The sequence below is a fragment of the Salvia splendens genome, chromosome 12 (assembly GCF_004379255.2).
Source record: "Salvia splendens isolate huo1 chromosome 12, SspV2, whole genome shotgun sequence".
NCBI classification, from domain to species: Eukaryota; Viridiplantae; Streptophyta; class Magnoliopsida; order Lamiales; family Lamiaceae; genus Salvia; species Salvia splendens.
In genome coordinates, this window is record NC_056043.1 from 7,663,535 (window position 1) to 7,682,291 (window position 18,757).

The window sequence follows — 18,757 nt, forward strand, 5'->3', positions numbered from 1 at the left end:
GCATATTTTGCAGCTCATCGTACCTGATTTCAGCTTTTGAAATTCTACAACTCAAAATTTTTTAGTTATTGATGATGGAGAAGCATTTTACCATTTAATTTGTGCTTCATTATCAACTCAACTATTAATGGAATAATATCCGAAGAAGCTTCCATAAGCCGATTCATGTGTTGAAGGTGTTCCATGATATCTAGAAAGTCATCCATTATTGCTTGCTTTTTATTCTTGAATTGATTGAGTCTGAGGTCAATGGTTTTACTTTACCCTATGTATGCATCTAGCCATAAAAGTTCTACTCCATATAAGATGAGTATAACCACGTAGGTTGGAATCATTGTCGAAAACACTTTGCATTTAGAAATTGCACAATTCATTATAGTTCACGATTTTCAAGATCAATTAGTGAAACCTTGCGATTTATTAACCATAAGTTCATACTTTAGGGAGCAATAGACCCTGATTAAATTAGTGAAACCTTGCGATTTGTAACATTACACCAAATCTCAAAATATCGTAACAGAAAAAAAAATGATAGGAAATGATATATAGTCCATAATGGAACAAAAATGATACGTTGAAGATGGGATAGTACTAATTTTGGCAGAAACAATCTTAGTTCAAATTTAGTGGGATACATTTTCATATGGAGTACTAATAAGGGAGTAGCACATTGAGAATTTTTTTTTTTTTTAAATATCAATTCCTATTCCAATGGTAAAAGTCTCCCAAGAGAAAAAGAGCAAGTCTCCCAAGAGAAAAAGAGCACAAAGTTTATACACAAATTAAACCGACACATCTTTTTCATCGAGATCAAGTATTTAAACAATAAAATAATATTAAAAGCTTCCTTTTCATATATTACTACCAATAAAGAATTTCTCTTTACACAAAAAAGTATCGTGCCGACAGATCTCTCGACTCTTTTCAAAGATTTGGTCCGTTTTCCGTAGAGTAAAATTACATCACCAAAACTGAATTATCAACAAACAAAATGGATGAATCAATACTGTAAAATTATCCTTCTACATAACAAGCGCAAGGGCAGCCAACAAAACTGAAGCCATGAAAGCCGGGATCTGAAGCGACGGCGATGCAGAGGCGGCCTGGACCGGAATGGCGCCGAAAACCGTGGGATAGGACCGGAAGCTGGGTCGTCGTCTTCAACAAAGGATCCATTCCCAGAAACGAAAATGTGAAACTTCTGAGATTTGGCACATCGGCCATCGGCGCCGCTGGTGAAGTAGAAATTGCCCACTTTTGTGATGTTGAAAAGGGAGTTACCATTGTTCATGTACAAGATCGGATCTTTGAGGTTGCACCTCTCATAGGATTCCTTTGTCACTTGGATCACTGAATCTTGGCTTGGAGGGTACAAGAAAACTGCACATTCACATTTAATTTAGCTTTGAGAGGGAGAGAGAGTTATATGATTATGTGTACTTACAGAGAGAATCTCCTATGTTGAGGCCAGTTTGTATAGACTTTTGGGTTGGAAGAGGAGGGAATGCCCCAAGCAGCTAAGAGCATTCATAACCGTGCTCTTGCCAGCGGCACGGTTATGGGTCCGACCCCACTTTTTCTGCCTGCTCTCTGGCAAGAGCACAACGCCCACAACTATGCTCTTCCGCAAGGACAAACACAATTAATTTAAAATTCAATTAAACAATAACATTTCCATAATAATAAAATTCATTAAAAAAATCTAAAATAAAATTACAAATGACAAATAAAATAAAAACGACATAATTAAAAGTCTAAAAATTAAAAATTACATAATTGAAATACTAAAAATTAAAAAAACCACTACTCGTTGCCGAATTTCATCCACATGTGGTTGATTAGGTCTTCTTGTAACTGAATGTGGGTTCGGGTATCGCGCATTGTGTGCCTTGTCTCGATCCTCTGGCCAACCGTCGTATGCTCACCTCGGCGTGGGGGAGACCTCGCTGTTGAGCTTCCGGCTTCATCCTCGTTGTAGAAGCTAGCCGCCCTCGGCCCTTCGTCGGCTATAATCATGTTGTGTAAGATAATACACGTGAACATGATGTCGGCGATATTATTCACGGCACCTGAAGTAATCTGCCAGAAACCGCGGCTGGTCGGCAAAGTAGTCGGCAACGAGCCTTTCGTGGGCTCCCTCCCGGTCACGATGGATGTAGCGGCGATTTGATCTAGTTCGTTGAGGAGGAGGAGCGGGGGTATTCGCCGCGACATATGCTTCGTAAGCGGCACGATGTTGTTCGTAGTATTCTTGTTCTTCGCGCTCCGCTTCCGCCATAATATGGGTGAAATCCATTTGATGTTTTGAGTGAGGGATGAATGTGTTGATTGTTTGTATGAGAATTATGAATGAGAGATGATTTGATGTGATAAATGAATGATGAATGTGTGTATTTATAGATGATTTTGGGGAAAAAAATTTAAAAAAAATAAAAAAAAATTAGAAAAACGGGCAAAAAAACGGCCATATTTTTTGGATTTGGAAAATAATTTTTTTTATTTTTTATCATTATTTAAAATTAATTAACGAATTTTTTTTAAAAAAAATTATTCAAAGCCGTTGCCCAATCGTGTGCCGCCACGTCGACTGCTCGCTGGAAAGGCGCTGCTCGACATCGGCGGTGAGCCTCGTCCTCGCCGCTGGCACGGACGACGGCCTTCTTCCCCACCACCGTTGCGGATGCTCTAAGCCTCCAACTTGGTAAGTGTTGCACAATACTTTGAATTGGATTGAGAGGAAGAATAAAATTACGGTGTAAAAAAGATTTGATTTTGGAAAGGCCATGGTGTGAGTTGATCTTAGAGTGTCCACAATTGTGGCCCTTGAAGGCCACCAAAGTTGGCCCGGCCACCATTTGTGGCTCTCTTGCCCTCCGCAATGGTAAATGAACAAAATTAACAATAATAACAAGGGCCACGAAATGTGGCTCTCTCCAAAAAAAAAATTTAATTTGTTTACTTTTTTTAATGATATTTTTTAATTTAACTATATTAAATTTTATTAGACTAATAATTTGAAAAATAAACATAATTTAATAAAGTTACGAATTAAAGACAAATTTTCGTCGTACTATAGATAGAGGAAATTTCTACAACGAAAATTTTTTGTAGGATGTTAATTAGGGATTGGAAGTGTAAAATGAAGTGGAAAAAATGAAAATGGAAGTGCATATTTATAAAAAAAATTCGAAATTAAAAAATAATAATAATTTTCCCGCGGCCCAGCCGCGTTTCGTGGCTCGCTGCAGTGGAGGGCCGCGGCTCACACGGCTCAGCCGCGTGAAGGCCGCTGCCGTGGCTCTCGGCCCTCAGCCGCAAAACGTGGCTCTCTGCAGTGGGGGGCCGCGCACCGAGCCACGGGCGCGGCTCCCCACTGTGGAAACTCTTATTCCTCTATCAAATCTTGAGTTCGACAATCTAGGAGGGAGGCGATATAAATGCAAGTGGGCAGATGGAATTTGGATTGAAGTGATTGGGATATGAAGATAGGTAAAAAGATGGCATTGACTATAACCTTAACGCTCAATGTGGACTTGTTTAGTTGAGCCCAAATCGTATTTGGATCCCCGTTTGTTCATTCAGCTACTATTCCCTCTTTTCTATAAAAATATATGTACCTTTTATTTTTATCCGTCTCACAAAAATATGTGTATTATACTTTTGAAAAGTTATATCAATTTAATAATATGGGTCCCCACTATCCACTAACATTACTTTAACTATCATTCTCTTTCACTCTCTTACTTTATCATACCATTCTCCCTCTATCTCTTACTTTACTAATTTTAACTTGATTCCCGTGTCATACCTATTGTCCATATTTTTATGAGACAGAGGAGTATAATTTATGAATATATATATTATGCTAATAGCATCCTTGCTATAGCTAATTACAGGGGATCCAAATCCTTACTATAGCTGATTACAGAGCACAGGAGTATAATTTATGAATATATATATATATATATATATATATATGAATATATATATATATATATGAGAGTGTTATTCTCCTATTCATCCCTTAGATCCTTTATTCTTCTTAATATGGACCGTTAGATTTCATTCATCAACGGTCCAGATGATCTGCATTATTACCCTATAATGGTGCATTATTAGTCGGTGTGCATTATTCAACTGAAAATCTGCATTATTACACTATAATGGTGCATTATTAGTCGGTGTGCATTATTCAACTGAAAATCTGCATTATTAAATGACACGTGACACCAATCTAACCGTCGGATGACAAAACCGTGGGGCTGAGATTAAAAAGAACAAAGAACAAAAGATACAAAAAGGAAATGAATACATCTCTATATATATATAGGGGTGCATTATAATGATAACCCCAATTTCCGTAACAACCCTATAACTAAATCTGGACCATACATTTTTAAAATCATGTGGTCTAGATTCAAACTTAGATTTACTTCATAAAAAAAAGCGCGGGGGTATATCGCTCATGATAAAATTTACGTATCCAAATTTCGCTCATTTAATTTCTGAATTTCGCTCATTTTATCAGACAGTCAAAAGTATCATTTTATCAACTCAGAGTATAATTCTATCTGGCAAAACTATCATTCTATGCAATAAACCTATCATTTTATCAGTCAGTCAAAAGTATCATTTTATCAACTCAGAGTATCATTCTATCTGGCAATACTATCATTCTATGCAATAAACCTATCATTTTATCATTTTATCAGTCACTCAAAAGTATCATTTTATCAACTCAGAGTATCATTCTATCCGGCAAAACTATCATTCTATGCAATAAACCTATCATTTTATCAGTCAGTCAAAAGTATCATTTTATCAACTCAGAGTATCATTCTATCCGGCAAAACTATCATTCTATGCAATAAACCTAACATATATCATTTTATCATTTTATCAGTCAGTCAAAAATATCATTTTATCAACTCAGAGTATCATTTTATTCGGCAAAACTATCATTCTATGCAATAAATCTAATATAATCGGCACAATACATAATATACAAACCTACAAAGCAGTAAACGTATCATTTTATCAACTCAGAGTATCGTTTTTAAAAGGTTACTGTCATTTTATCCGCTTAGATTATTATTTTATCAGGTAAAAGTATCATTTTATTAAACAAAAATGTCATTTTATACACCAAAAATTCCTATCATTCTATCGGCTGAAGGTATCATTCTACCCGGCAAAACTATCATTCTATCGGCTGAAAGTATCATTCTATCCGGCAAAACTATCATTTTATGCAGTAAACCTAACATTTATAAGCTAAAAGTATCATTTTATCAACTCAGAGTATCATTCTATCCGGAAAAACTATCATTTTTATAAGGTTTCTGTAATTTTATCCGCTTAGATTATCATTTTATCAGGTAAAAGTATCATTTTATTAAACAAAAATGTCATTTTATACACAAAAAATACCTATCATTCTACCCGGCAAAACTATCATTCTATCCGGAAAAACTATCATTTTATGCAGTTGAAAGATGCAGCAGGGTGCGTAGGTGTGGTTCAAGCAAGGATATATCCTACTGGTCAGGATAGAGATCCTAACTAAGCCTAGACCCTGGTTTCAAAGATTCCTCAACCCTCTTCTACTGGGTAGTATAGTGAAGGTAGGGGTCGAATCCCACAGAGATGGTGCGTTAAAACTATTGTGGTGATATTCTGGATGGTTTGGTTAGCTACCACGCTTGGGTTGAGTCTCTACCTAGACGGGAAATTAAGATGGTGTCCTACTGACTAGGAAGGGTGAATGGTGGTCGACATGTAGTGGTGTACGTGGAATTATGGTAGATGCGGTGTAACAGAAAATATGCGGAAAGTACTAGGTTTCTATAAAAGGCTAAACAGAAAAGCATAGAATAAGTGGTAGTTGTGGTGACTAGGCTGACAGATCTGCAGGGTGTACTAAAGGTGAAGGACAAAAAGCAAAAGGCATCTAAAAAGCAAAAGTGGTCCCAAACTTGGATATGGACATCATCTTCTTCAACAAACACAAACTAAAATAAGAAAAACAAACCAGATTCAGCACCATAAAAACACAGATTAATAACTCACGAACACAGATCTACAATCAAAAATTCCAAATCGAAAATCAAACATCGAAACTGAAATCCCGCCTACTGATCAGCATGGAAGAAGACAAGAAACACATAACTGCACCTTGCATGAAACAAACCTCTATGAAATAAAAGTAAACAGATTATGCTAACTCGAAGAAATAAACTACTAACTGGAAACACACGATTCGATACTCAAAACGACCAGAAACTCTAGATCTAAGCTAACTAGGCAGAAGGAAAAGAGATCGGCGAAGTAAACTGAACAAAAAACAACTTCATAGCATAAACACGTTCGGATCTTCAACAAGTACTTCAAAAGCAGAAAATATCCAAAAGCAACAAAGATCCAACGTAAGGAAAAACAAGCAATTTAACTACGAAAGCAAAATAAAAGTGTTTTGCCACTCCGGGCGATGGAACTCCTAAACTATGATCTTGCTGGCTGGAATAAGGATGACTGGTACTCCGGGAACATCTGGGCGTCAGGTGATCATGGCTGCGGCGAGGCAAGAAGCGGGACACGGCTGAAAGACTGGTATTACCGAGAGAACTCTCTACCTAAAGATGGTGGTGAATGAGTGAATGTGTATATCTTTCTCTCTCCTTTTTGCCTTCCTTTTATAGGGAGGCTTACCCTTGATTTTAGGGTAAATCCTCATTGCAAGTTGACTTCTTTGCCCTCCATTGTGGGTAATCCGTCCCAGCTATCCGTCTTCTCCATCTCAAGCCGTTTCAGCACGAATACTGATCAGTATGAGATCATGCTGGAGCCCTTTATCACCTGAACATTCCGAAACTTCCCTACTGGCTAGAACACTTAACCTGCACACTTTGAGCAACTGTTTTGCAGATATAATCAATTTTGCACATCATACTGACCAGTAACCAAGGCCTAGAATACGACTTATCAAACTGCTCACACTTACCACATGCTTGTCCTCAAGCGTGAAGAACAAACGAAAAGAAATAAGTCGGATTCTAGCCTGGTTACTCCCCTGACCGACTCAATCCTAAACTAGACCCTAGACTACAACGGAAAGAGAAAACAAAAAAACAAAAACAAGCACAGAAAGAAAAACACATAAACGAACACAGAAAGACTAAACACAAAGATTGGGCTATATTTTCAACCATCCCTCCCCTCGGGATCAGGTGCAATCCGGCCTTAGACAGCCTTGAACTTCCGCCGCCCCCCCCCCCCCCTTCTCTCCCAGTCAGTATATCCGCTCGTCAAGATCGCCCAAACTTTCGGCCAAACACTAAGTTCACTCAGTCACTCATACCTCTCCGGGAATGTTAGGACTGTTATCTCATAGTGCTCAACCACAATTGCTTCGGACTTAGATTTCACGTGCAGCTACTGAAGGGCTTAAAGGCTAGTAACGGGGCTATTGGCTTGTAGTGTTTTGGGTGGATGTTCCTAAGGCTCTAAGGTTCAAAAAACTTCTATTTTATTTTATGTGGGGGAACTGTGTGCATTTGGGCCTCTGGTTAGTTGCTTTTCTTAGTTGGCGCTTCTGGCTTTGGTCTCCAACTGGTCAGTAGCATCTTTGTGGCTTCGTCACCCTTATTCCTTCTTCATTTTTTTGTGGCCGAGTTTTTTTTTTTCTGACCATTTTCTTCATATTCTTTCTTCTTCTCTTTTTTTCTTTTTTCCTCGTGGCTTCGCCATCCTTATACCTTCTTTTTGGGCCTGGGATGACTCCCTGGCCGATTTTCTTCCAAACTTTCTTGTCCAGTTGGATTCTGCTTTCTTGTACACCCTTCTAGCCAGTAAGCTTCATTCGCTTCATGCCTTGCACACACACAGTCCCAGTGGCTAGGGGTATTTATCTGGGTATAAAGAGTTAGAAAAGAGGTTCTAAAGGTGGTTTTTTTTTTTTGGGGGGGGGGGGTTCCTACTGCCTTAAGTGTTGCTACACGCAGTCACCTCACCCTAGGCAATTTGTGACAGCCGCTCTTTTCTTTTCTAAACATGTGGAAAGTGGTTCCACTTAAAGCTTATAACTCACATTTTAAGAGGGCTTTCGTGTTTGGCTCTAAGTATGGGTTTTTCTTTCATTCTCGCATCATCTATCCTGGCTAGGAGGTACTAAGGGGGGTGGTTTCTGTTTTCCAGCATGTCTTATTTCCCTCAATTCCCCTCACCGTCAGCTCAAGACAGTTGAGTTTTAAGCCCAATCAACACACAAAAGAAAAAAAAACTAGACCTAACAAGACACTAACATAAGCACAAACACAGACTACACATATACACATTCATCATACTGGTCATTGCGTCCCCCCTCCCACTTCACAAGTGTCTGCCCTCAGATAGGGCTGTGAAGTGGAAAAGGTAATGGCCAGTATGATGGGCACATAGACAAACAGACAAAAACAACATATTAAAACTAAAACTTCTCACACTTAGACTATGGAATGGGCTAAGTGGGAGAGTTTGAAAATCTAAACAGAAACCAACAAACAAAACACACATATATACAAAACTCCTCACACTTAGGCCATGCAATGGGCTAAGTGTGAGCCAACATGCTTACGAAAAAAGAAAACAGAAAACACAAACACATGCGCCAAAAAGACAAACCCTTAACTTCTCACACTTAGACTATAAAATAGGTTAAGTGTTATGAATGGGGTTTGCGCACAAACAGAAATTATACTACCTAAAAAAACAAAACACAATTAAAATACGAAAAACTAAAAACTGAAAATAAAAAGAAAACTAACTGGTCAGTAGGTGTGGTGGTCACTTGTTCCTCCTGCTCCTTCGCGGGGCAGGTTGTGGTGCAGGTGGTTCTACCGGTTTCTCCTCCTCATTCTCGGATTGCTTGTTCCCAGATTCTGCCGACTCTTCGGCATCTCCTTCCTCTTGTTCCGCCTCTAGTTTCTGCTCTGCTTCTTTTGTCTCGGTTAATACCTCCTCTGATACTCGTGATTCATTAGCTCGGCCTCCATGGCCACTTGGTTCAACAACTTCCTCTTGGCCTCGTTGTGTTAACTCCATCAATATCTCGTCTATCACGGACGCCATCCTGGCCATTTCTGTTATCAACCGTTGGTTTTCCTCTCCTAGTCTGGTAACAATCGTCTCCAAAGCTTCTTGCTTCTGACTCTGCCTCGTCTGTCCTGCAGACTCCTTCAGGATCCCTTCCATTACTGATGCTAATCGTGTCATTTCTGATCTCATCTGTCTGTTTTCCTCCGCTATCTCGTCCACAGCCTTCTCTATCCTTTCTTGACGCTGCTCTTGCATTGATTCCTCCCTGGCTGCTGCTGATCTCCCAGTCGGTATAGCTTCTTCTCCCATTGCGTAGAATTGGGGTGCGCCCGGCCTCATGTAAACGGTGTTCGTTCGGACGAACGAAGGTGTATCAAAAAGACCAGGAGGATCCACCATGATCTGGTCGGATAAATCTTCGGCCTCCGTGATGATGATGTTGTTTCTGACGAACACTCCCAAGACATGGCAGAGAGTGAGGTTCCTCGCTGGGTGGGTGGCAATTAGATGGCATTGGTAGGCGGTCCAAAAACCCAGATGTAACTTCCTTCCCTGCTTGGCGCACCAGAGAAGATATAACTCCGTCATCGATGTCCTAACAGTGGAGTTCGACTGCCCCAATAAATTGAAATCCAGGTAAAGCTGTACAAGACGCAGAATTGGGTTGTTGAAATGAACGGAGCGGGAAATAGTGGACTGGAATTGCCCTGCATCAGGGTGAGTAAGTTCCTCCCAGGCTTCCTGTGGCTCAAATTCCACATGTCTGCGGGGAATTCCCCGCTCCCTACTTCTCCACTCAGGCCATATGGCCTCCTCTAAACTGCACATTCCCAGACGCACGGTCCACTCAATCAAGCTCATCCGTATCTCTCCGCCAAACAGCCTAAAACTGATACATTCCTCATCTAGATCAGTGGTGACCTTAAACCTAAAGGTCGTGAAAAACTCCTTCGCTAATCTAACCGGGACACTCGGATCCCCATTCTCCAACAACCATTCGAATCCTAACGCGTGCAAATAAGATAGAAACTGCTCGCGGGCACCTAACTCATCTAAAGAAGGAATGTGAAGTACCTTTCCGCTCTTCACTTGCTTACTCCCTTCATCCTTGCTATCGAAAGCTTTCTGTAGCTCCTTCGAGTCGAAAAGCTTCATCTCCTCCACCAGATCATCAGTAAGGTCCACTGTCCAGCGCCGGTACCTCAGTCTCTCTACCGGTGGGTGGACTAACTCTCGATGATCATTCTGAAGCTGTTGTTCTGCGTACTCCTCTTCCTCCAAAGAGATATCGCTGTCGGAGGCTGATTCCTCGCTGGCAGCGTATTCGCTATCACTTCGCTCCCTCCGGTGTTCCTGGACTCGCTGAACTGACTCAGTAATGACTATGCCAGTGTTTACTGTACGTGGCTTCTTGTTGCTGGGCTTCTTCTTCATAGGGGCCTTCCCCTTTCGTTTTCTCTCTTCACGGTATCTAACTTCCTCACCGTCATCTATGTCTTTCTCTTCTTCGGGTTCCTTCTCAGCTTGTGTTGAAAGTGGATCCTGGATAGTAGGACTGGTCTCCTTGTGGCCTGCTGACCTGGATGCGAGGTTCAGACCCTCAGCCATCCCGTCAGCCTCTTCACCTTGGCCACTCAGTGTTGGAGATACCGCTCTGGTTTCCAGTGCAGTATCCTCTAGGTCGGTAACAGGTAAGGGCTCCTCCCCAGGTTTTGTGGGAGTTGTCCGTTCGTCGTCACTCACGATCTCTAGAGGATCCTCCGCCGTGTTCGGTTTCGCCTTACTAGCTGCCCACTTACCCAAACAACGTTGCGATATCCTCTGCGGTTTGGCCGGCTCTGCCTTGGAGTCTGTCTTCACTACTAGTTTCCGTCTGATGGGAATCAGCTTTACTACCTGAGGTGCCACTAGGGTGGATGCTTCTACCTCTGGTTCTGCTGTCTCTGTTCCTGTTTCCTTGCTCATGCCTACCGCCTTCGAAGCGAGGTCTAGACCCTCAGCCTCCGAGGCAGTAGCTTCCGCTGCTTGGCCTACTTGGTTCAAGATGGAATCAAACTCCTCATCTGTCATCAACGACCGCTTCTGGGCTGATTCGTTCAGATCTATGTCCTCCCTTTCCACTTCATGAGACACCGGCTCCTCCTCGGGCATCCTCTCCGTTTTGCCACTCCCCTCATGGGTTGTCTCTTCTTGGCTGGCCATTTTCTTACGCTCCTCAGGGTCGGAGTCGTAATGGGTGGCGACAGCGTCGAGCTCCGCCGAATCTGGTACCGAGGTCTCCGATGGCGCGGTCGCCGAGGGAGATCCCTCCTCCGATTGTACTTCTGCGTGACTGACCGGTGCAGGTGGAATTTCACTGGGTGCGGTTCCTACGCCCCCCATTTGACCGAAACCAGCCAATGCCGCCGTCTAGTCCCGAGTAGGGTCCTGTTGACGAAGAAATGCCATCGTGGCATCCATGGAAATCATAGGTGGTGGCTGAGCGGTTGGTGCTGGTGTTGGTGGATTTTGCTGTGGTTGTGCCTCCTGGGTTTCTTGGCGGCGCGGTTTGATTTTCTTGGCGAACGCTTTCTTCCCCATGATCGAAAATCTGCGATTTAGTGGTGGAAAGTAGGGTTTGATATCTTGGAGAGAGTTGGGGTTGAGAATGATGTTTCCGTGAGAGAGATGGACAAGAATTTCTTGAAAGCGAATTTGAAAATGAGGGTTTGTGAGGGAAAAGGGTTGGGACGGTGAGTTTAATTTGGGTGAGAGAGAGCAGTTGCAGGTGGTTGTAACCGGTTATCAGGGGTTGCCGGTCGCGACGTTTCAGATGGGAGACGGTTGAAATTGCTGGCCTCTGATTGGTCAGCGTGTCCCTTCTCTCTGCTCACGCGCCATCCTAGCCGCTGCCACCCTGCAAAAGCTGCACCAACTTTAATTCAAATTTTTGTCCTCTCCATAATCCCCCCTATACTTACCTAATAAGGAAAATAAATCAAATGGGCCCTTAAATAAAATCTGAAATAGCACCAGATAAGTAATCTCTTGGTCAATGTGTACTCCAAATTAAAATTAAGACCCGAAAATATTTTTGGATTTTTAGAAATTATCTTGCATGCAAAGATTAACTACGTATTTACAATATTTACATCTTCCTTAGGCAATTTGGAATTCTACTTGGCCAGTATATGCAAACTATTTTCAAAAGAAACTAGCCACGTGGAACTCCAGATTCCTATCTTACTGATCAGTATGAAACCGATGTAAGTGGTTGTAGTGGAATTTCATCCACTACACCCACCTCGCTATTATCCCTGAATATTTTCAACCTATGTCCATTTACTATGAAAGGTTCAGAGTTAGAAAAACTCCCTGAAATTTCCACTGCCCCATTGGAACGGAGTGCAGTTATGATGTAAGGTCCTGTCCATTTGGACTTGAGCTTTCCTGGCATCAACTTCAATCTTGACTGGAAGAGTAGTACTTTCTGGCCAACATGGAGCTCCTTAGTTCTTAGATTTCGATCATGCCACAATTTAGTTCGCTCTTTGTACCACATGGCTGAGTCGAATGACTCCAATCTAAGTTCCTCAAGCTCCTGCAGTTGCAGCTTCCTTTCCTCTTCACAGGCTGTAGCATCCATATTCACTTTCTGTACTGCCCAGTATACTCGATGCTCGATCCCAACCGGTAAGTGGCACATCTTCCCAAAAACGATCCGGTAAGGGGACATGCCTATGGGGATTTTGTAGGCTGTTCGATACGCCCAGAGAGCATCCTCTAACCTTACACTCCAATCCTTCCTAGAAGTATTCACAGTCTTCTCCAAAATTTTCTTTATCTCGCGGTTAGAAATCTCCGCTTGACCATTTGCTTGCGAATGGTAAGGGCTGGATAGTCTATGGTGCACACCGTACTTTTTCATCAAGGATTCAATTGTACGGTTACAGAAGTGCGTACCTTGATCGGATATGATCGCCCTGGGCACACCGAATCGGCTGAAAATATGACTCTTTAAGAACTTGGCCACCTCCTTGGCTTCACACGTGCTTGTGGCCTTGGCTTCTACCTATTTGGAGACGTAGTCTACAGCAACTAGGATATACAGATTCCCATAGGATGAAGGAAATGGACCCATGAAGTCCATTCCCCATATGTCGAATAGCTCGCAAACAATTATAGGTACCTGCGGCATTTCATCCCGGGCAGATATTCCACCGGTCAGTTGGCAACGCTCACAGCTCCTGCAGAACTCGTACGCATCTTTGTTGAGAGTTGGCCAGTAAAAGCCGCTATCCAGAATCTTCCTTGCCGTCTTCTTGGACCCGAAGTGCCCTCCACATGCTAACGAATGGCAGTGGGTTAAAACATCCCGCTACTCCCAGTCAGGAATGCACCTCCTTATCACTTGATCGGACCCTACCCTCCACAGATAGGGGTCGTCCCAAAAGTAGTATTTTGCTTCACTCCTGATCTTCATTCTTTGTGCTTTGGTAACACTCGGTACTTCCGGAAGCTCTCCAGTTACTAGGTAGTTGGCCAGGTCCGCATACCATGGCTCTTGCCCTACCTTCTCTTTCCCTTTTGCTGTGTCATTCTGACCTGTAAGTTTGAACACTTCTTCCCAATCAATTTTTCTGGGCGCAAAAATCACCTCACACAAATGTTCCTCCGGAAATTGTCATGCACTTCTTCACCGTTTCCATCTTGCATTATTCTGCTCAAATGGTCTGCCACCTTGTTCTCGACTCCTCTCTTATCTTCCACCTCCCAATCAAATTCTTGTAACAAGAGTACCCATCGGATCAAGCGTGGTTTGGATTCCTTCTTGGCAATCAGATACTTAATCGCTGCATGGTCAGTATACACTATGACTTTGGATCCCAGTAAATATGGCCGGAACTTCTCGAAAGAATACACCACTGCCAGCATCTCTTTTTCAGTGGTATTGTAATTCCGCTGGGCTTGATTCAGAGTCTTGGATGCATAAAAAATTACGTACCTCTTCCCATCGGTCTTCTGACCCAGCACGGCTCCTACCGCAAAATCGCTGGCGTCGCACATTACTTCGAAAGGATGGTTCCAGTCAGGAGCCCTTATGATAGGTGCGGATATCAGCTTTTCCTTGAGAAGATTGAAAGCAGCCTTGCATTGCTCATCAAAAACGAACTCCACGTCATTTTGAAGTAGCCTGGTAAGGGGTTGGGCGACTTTGGAGAAATCCTTAATAAATCTTCGATAAAATCCGGCGTGCCCCAGAAAACCCCTTATTCCCTTCTGATCAGTAGGGAATGATAATTTGGATATAACATCTACCTTGGCTCGATCCACTTGGATACCTCTTTCTGAGACCACGTGTCCTAAAACTATCCCTTCGGTGACCATAAAATGGCACTTCTCAAAGTTCAAAACCAAACTCTTTGCTTGACACCTTTCCAAAACTATATCCAAATGGTGAAGGCAAGAGTCGAACGAGTCTCCGTAAACCGTGAAGTCATCCATGAATATCTCTATGCAATCCTCAATCAAATCGGAAAATATTCTCATCATACACCGTTGAAACGTACCTGGAGCGTTGCATAGGCCGAAAGGCATGCGACGGTATGCATAGGTTCCAAACGGGCAAGTGAAAGTGGTCTTGTCCTGGTCCTCAGGATCTACGTAAATTTGGAAATACCTGTTGTACCCATCTAGAAAGCAGAAAAACTTCTTCCCAGCTAATCTCTCCAACATTTGGTCGATGAACGACAGGGGAAAATGGTCCTTCCTGGTCGCATTGTTCAGCTTACGGTAATCGATGCACATCCGCCAACCCGTGACTAGTCTCGTTGGGATCAGCTCATTCCTCTCATTTGAACTACTTGGATGCCCGACTTCTTTGGGACCATGTGTATCGGGCTGACCCACTCACTATCCGGTACTGAATAGATAATCCCTAGCGACAACAACTTCAAGATTTCCTTCAATATTTCCTCTCGCATGTTCGGGTTTACATTCCTTTGAGCATCTCTATGTGTTTTCGCTCCTTCTTCCAGCCTAATATGGTGCATGCAGACGTCGGGGCTTATCCCCACTAAATCTGTAAGACTCCATCCAATCGCCTTCTTGTTCTTACTCAGCATAGTCAGCAGCCTAGCCTCCTGTTCCCTTGTAAGACTGCTACTAATGATCACTGGATATGAATCCTCACCTCCGAGGAAGGCATACTTCAAATTCGGTGGCAACTTCTTCAGCTCAACTTGGGGTGGAAGTGTGTCTTCGGGTAAAGGGTTTTTCTCAGTCTCTCCTTCTTTTTCTAAATCTCCCTCTGATGGTTCTTCTATACTGACTGGTAGCTGAGCCCCTGCGGCTCCAATGAACTCCGATTTCTGACAGAATTCCTTGATCGCTACTTCTATTTCTTCATCAGTCAACCCTTGGCTACTGATCAGATCACACCATGCAGCAGCTTCTATGTCCGCCTGTTCATAAACATCTAAAGCCTGGAGTTTCTCCTGCAATAGTTCGGTCTCAAGAAAATCTTGGACTAGGGGGTCAATCACATCAACATAGCATAGATTTTCAGAATCGATGGGTTTCTTCATGGCATCATTTATATCGAAGGTAAACTTCTCCCCATGAAAATTAATGCAAATAGTCCCCTCAGCCATATCCACTATTGTCTTGGCCGTTCTCAGAAAAGGTCTTCCTAACAAGACTCCACTAGACTCCCTCGCTTCATGCTCACTCATTTTGATCACATAAAAATCAGCAGGGTATGTAAAATCATGCACTCTTACTAACACATTTTCTAAAACTCCTTTAGGACTTATGCACGACCTATCAGCCAGTTGGATCAACACCCTAGTATTTGACAGCCTCACTCCTTTCAACCGGTTATAGATAGACAATGGCATGACATTTATAGATGCCCCCAAATCACACATTGCATGTTCGACCTTCACATCTCCTACAGTTATGGGTAGGGTGAACATACCTGGGTCGGCTCTCTTGGGTGGTAACTTCTCTTGCACTATCGCTGACGCTATCCCTTCCACCATAATCTTGCCATCCTTCTGGGCTCTCCCGGCTATGAAGTCCTTTATGAATTTCCCGAGAGGGGGTAGCTTCACGGCTTGGAGGAATGGTATGGTGACATCCAACTTCCCAAAAATCGACAAGTAGTCAACCGGGTTCTCTTTCTTCCTCTTTGTAACAAATCGGAATGGGAATGGTTTCTCCCCTTTTTTCTCCTCTACTGGTCCCTCAGCAACCTTCTTGGAGTCTTTCTTGGGTAGTTCCTGGGTCTGGGCCTCCATTCTGGGCTCTTCCCCTTGAGGAGGTTCCTTCCTGGTCAGTAGGGTGTCGGGTTCACCTCTTACACTTGGTGTATCATCCAAGAAGAATGGATCCTGCATCCGAGGCATAGGTCTCCCTAATTCTTCCGCTGAAGTGGTATCGCCTCCTATCTTCGTTCCATTGGATCCTCCACTAGGTCGTTTCGGTTGAGGCGCGTCATAAGTAGTTCCTGACCTCAACGTAACCTTACTCACATTTGCCTTTTCGGGTATTTGGACTGTAGATGGGAGTTTCCCCGCATTTCCCTTCAAATCACCCACCGAACTGGCCAGTTGAGCTAACTGCCTATTCATCATATCCATGTTCGCCTTATGTTCCTTCTGGGCATTTTGCATCCCCTACACGACCTTATTATGGGATTGCAATTCTCCTTTGATGCTCTGTTGTGACGCTAGCATTTCACCCATCATGTCCTCAACGGATCTCCTTGGCCTGTTCGAATTTTGGAAATGACTCGGCCCTTGGTGTTGATATTTCTGGGAGTTTTGCTGGCCTTGATTAGGCGGGTATTGGTTATACTGGGCAGGAGGGGTGTACTGATCTTGAGGATATTGATTCTGTTGCTGGCCTTGGAATTGATTTTGGTTCTGATGGTGTTGGGGTCCTGGGTTTGGCTGATTTTGGAAATTTTGGAAGTTTCTCTGGTGGGGCGGCACATAGACAGGGTTCGGGTTCTGGTTTTGTGGGTTTTGGTTTTGGGATTGTTGGTTTCTTCCTGACCAGTTGGGCTGGTAGTCTGGGTTTGCTGGTCCACGGTTAGGGTTTTGGTTCGGATGGGGGTTATACTGGTTCTGACCTTGGTTCTGATTTTGGCTTCCGTCACCCCATCGGAAGTTTGGATGATCCCTCCATGGTGCATCTCGTTGTCTACCTTGAATCCAATGCCCACTAGAATTGAAGTACCCTGCAGCATTAACTTGTTCCATATTCCCGAAGTCATTAGGCTGATCATAGTTCGGTCCTTGATTTCCCTGTTCTGCACCCTTGTAATTCCCAGCTGGGGAAGGTGGTGGAGTGCTCTTCTCGATCGCACTCAGAAGTGACTTCTTCAGCTCATCCATTTTCAAATCCATTTTCTGCTCCAGCTTATTTTCCTGATCAGTAAGCGAGGCAACAGCAGCCCGCTCTCGGTTGTATCCTTCCCTTGAATGGTCATACTCTTTCTTTGCATTCAGTAGCTTCCTTAGGACTCTCTTCGCTTCGCTGACCCGTAATTGCGTGAAGCTTCCTCCTGACGATGAATTTGCCAGGTCCTTGGTTACCGCGTTCATACCTTCGTAGAAAGTATGATGTACTTTAATGTCCGTCATGCGATGGTTGGGACATGATTCCAAAAGACCCATGTATCTTGCCCAATAATCACTCAAGGGTTCATCATACCCTTGCTTCACATTAGTTATTTCCCTCTTCAGCGCGCTTGTCTTGGATGACGGAAAAAACTCGCCCAGGAATGCTGACTTGAAATCGGCCCAAGTCTCAATAGAGTTGGGGGGCAGGCGCATGAACTAGGTGTTAGCTTCCCCCTTGAGCACAAATGGCAAAGCCTTCAGCCTATAATCATCCTCAGTCGCTCCTGCTGGTCTCCTCTGCGCCCTACAAATTTTACAAAACTCATGAAGAAACTCATACGGTCCTTCATAGCTCTTCCCACAGTATGTAGGCAGGATCGCGATCACATGAGGCTTCACATCGCAGGCGGTTTGCCCTGGAGTAACGACTATGGCTTGCGGGGGCTCTCCTTCAGTATGTGCGTTCAGCGTCCCGATCTCCGGGTCTTCATCTCCCTGGTTGGCCATTTCCCTTGGGTTGGCTTCCAACAGTGATTTCTCTTCTGGTATTGGTCCCTCTATGGTGCCCTTCTCTTTGTCACTACTCGTGCCTAGGTCAGACAGGGTGGTCGACAGGCCAGAACGAGTGGTTACGAGTATAGTTCCTCGCTTGAGTATTTTCGGCCTCCACTGATCAGGAGACGAGCTACTGCTCATAAACTGAAATGAAAAGAAAAAGGAAATTATACACAATATATACACCAAAGTATCACACACAAAAGTAACTAATAAAGCCATCCATCCCCGGCAACGGCGCCATTTGAAAGATGCAGCAGGGTGCGTAGGTGTCGTTCAAGCAAGGATATATCCTACTGGTCAGGATAGAGATCCTAACTAAGCCTAGACCCTGGTTTCATAGATTCCTCAACCCTCTTCTACTGGGTAGTATAGTGAAGGTAGGGGTCGAATCCCACAGAGATGGTGCGTTAAAACTATTGTGGTGATATTCTGGATGGTTTGGTTAGCTACCACGCTTGGGTTGAGTCTCTACCTAGACGGGAAATTAAGATGGTGTCCTACTGACTAGGAAGGGTGAA

General features: G+C 43.3%; 1 pseudogene; it reads right to left on the bottom strand.

The window, feature by feature from the left end:
• Window positions 1–855: 855 nt before the first annotated feature.
• LOC121758430 lies at window positions 856–2,785 on the bottom strand (annotated as a pseudogene).
• Between the last annotated feature and the right edge of the window lie 15,972 nt (window positions 2,786–18,757).